Genomic DNA, 3119 nt, shown 5'->3' on the forward strand with positions numbered 1-3119 from the left:
TACTTGATACTTTGTAGTTTTTAATTATTTGACGTTTCTTTGATGTGATTTTGGATAAGAAAATGTCAAGTAAAAGGGTTAAAAAAGCAGAGATCGACAAAATATTCCGCATATTTTCATGTAAACTAGTATGGTCTTGTAAATTTTGGAATCGTTCATATACATAGAAGGTAGTAGAAGATGGAAGAATTGTCTTATTGGAACAAATGTAATGCAGGAAATGAGAAATGGAAATTAAATTCGAATGTTTAATTTGAAAAAAAAAAAACATAGATGACATTGGAAATGTGTCAAGAATTAGATTACTTTACCATTATTTCGTGTCAAGATAAAAATATATTTGACAAATAAAAAATGTCAAGAGTAATCACAATAATAAGTGTCAAGAATTAATACACTTGACATGTCATCAGTGTCAAGTGTATTATATTTCTTGACACGTAAATTGTGTTAAGAAATATTTCTCTTGACGTTTTTCCAGTATCAAGTTATGATATTATAGTTAACAGTCGAATACTCGACGCTTTTATTAGCGTCAAGTATACCCTCTGCTTGACATTGGAAAAACGTCAAGTAATCCAATTTCTATAGTAGTGTACGTCCTACTTAACATTGAACTATGTTCATTGACAAAGAAAGTGAAAAAAAAAAATAGATTTTACGCTAGGACAAGATATGGACATATTTTGAAGTTTGAACTTAATATAACGCGTATTGTTAATTTTCTTATTCTTAGGGATTGATGTAACGTTTTAATGCTTTAATTTCATTCACGCGTTTATTTGCTTAATGTTTTTGATCAATTGGCAAGAACTTAAATGCTTTTATGTGCTTAATGCTTTGATCATCAACTGACAAGAGATTGAATGCTTTATTGTATCTAAATTTGTCACTTGAGAAATGTGTTTTATATTCAAACTTAAATGCATGGCTAAATTAGGTCTAAGATTGAAATATTTGGGATGGGTTTGGAAGTTGTTGAAAAATTCCAAGGCTTAAGGCATTGCATGTAAATGTAAATACATAGGAATATTAATTAGTTTCTATGCATGAGAAATATTGTGCTTAGAAGAGACAATTGTGATAATGAATTTCTTGACTTGTGGAACGTTGCATATATATTTTTTTTTAAAAAAAAGTCTAATTCAATTAAATTAAATCTTAAATATCCAATTGGTTTAATAAACTCCCTAAGACATGATTTCCATTGATTTTTCTCACTTATATTAGTTTTAATTTTAGTAATCAACGTGTTTCCATCTTTATATAAAAATAAAAGTTAGTATCCGTGGTAGTCAGATGAGTTAGAAATTCAATATAAAGAATAACATTCATAATTTAATAATGAAATGAAACCTTTAAAAAAGTACTTTTTAGAAAATATTTCAGACCTAACTAATAGATCAACTTAGTGGGCTTGATGGGTCATTCTCAAGACAATTCGGGGCCTAAATCTAAGAGCCTTGAAATAATGCCTAGGAAAGCCAAAAAAAAAATCTATCCAATGTGATCGATGAGTCATTTTCAAGATAATTTAGAGCTTACCTCGAAACCTTGAGCTAAAACTTAGAAAAATTATCAAAATGTGTATTACTCAAATGGTATAAAGCTTGTATAATCGAGTTTGAGATTAGAGGTTCGATTCTCCGATCCACGTATTGTCAAAAAAGAAAACTTAGGAAAACCAAAATGTCAATCTAAAAAACTTAGTCATTTCCACGATAATTTGGGGCACCCTAAACCCTAGATTCAAAGTTTAGAAAAAAGCCTAAAAATAAGTCCAACAGGCTTATGCATCATTTTCAAGACAATATGAGGTCATTTAGGAAAACCAAAAAAAAACCAGCCCAAATTTATCTCGAGACCTATCCAAAAGAGCCTTGTAGGGTTTGGTGGGAATTTTTTAGGACAAAAAGCTACAAATTAAATCTAAGAATAACCTAACAAAAGGATAAATATCCAAGTATTAATAAATAAATAATTAAACAGAATAATTTTAAATTTTGGAATTCCTATAATTAAGCCATCGAAAAGAAATGTGTACCTTGTTGGTATAAGTAGTAACTTTCAACTATTTTAAACCTTCTTAATTATACTTTCATATCCCCACATTCGTATGTGATCAAATAAAAAAGTTTACTATCAAATCACATTCAAATCAAGTGAGTTTTCTTTGCATAAATTTGTGCTTTATAACATCAACCGTTTAAAAAAATTCAATCCCTAACAAATCAATGTATACAACATTATGTACTGTCTGCCTATGCAAATTAATACACAGTATTAAGTGGAAGCAAATCAATGCATAAGATCGATATTTATAACCAAAAAATGCACAAAATTGATCATTAGAAAGATCTCCAAAAGCTCACTAGTTTTACAAAATATTGTGTTTTTCAACCTCATTAGCAAGCTGGTTAAAGTAGTGCTTTTAAAATGACACATAATTTTCAAGGTCACTTGATCACTAAGCTACAAACCCATAAAAATTTCAAATAGTATTCTTAATTTCAACACTTCTACACTTAGCCAACGTAAACATATAACTCAACTAACATGAAACATTAATCTCAACTAAAAGATAAGAGATTTCAATCTCTCATCTTCCATTTTTTAAGAAAATAATATTGTAGGGATTTAAATAGAGGATCTTCTAAACCACCTTCTCTAATAATATCTTAAATCATCGATTGACCCAAAAGCATAAGTTAACTGGTGAAGACAAATTTAATATTATATCATCTAACATCTCATATTGTTTGACTCTAAAAAGAAAAAAAACAAAATGCTTCTACACTTCAAATGTCACGTCAAATTTTCGATGAGATTTACCGTACAAAAATAGTTGAAACTCAAACTAACTTTATGGGGTACTTTATCTAAACTAGAAATTGTGTTAGAAATATGTACTGAATCTCTAACCTCTTAGTGGAGTAGCATCATCGATCCTTCTATTCTTGGTTTTTCTTGGAGAGAGGTGTGGAATATGGAAGAACTAGCAACCCATTTTATAATTTAATCATTTCAGGTTACATATCTTTTAAAACCAACTTCTTTTTTCTCAAAACAAACTTCATTTAAGAGATTAAGAAAAAAAGGAAGAAAACTAGAAAAACAAG

The sequence above is a fragment of the Benincasa hispida genome, chromosome 12 (genome assembly GCF_009727055.1).
Source record: "Benincasa hispida cultivar B227 chromosome 12, ASM972705v1, whole genome shotgun sequence".
NCBI classification, from domain to species: domain Eukaryota; kingdom Viridiplantae; phylum Streptophyta; class Magnoliopsida; order Cucurbitales; family Cucurbitaceae; genus Benincasa; species Benincasa hispida.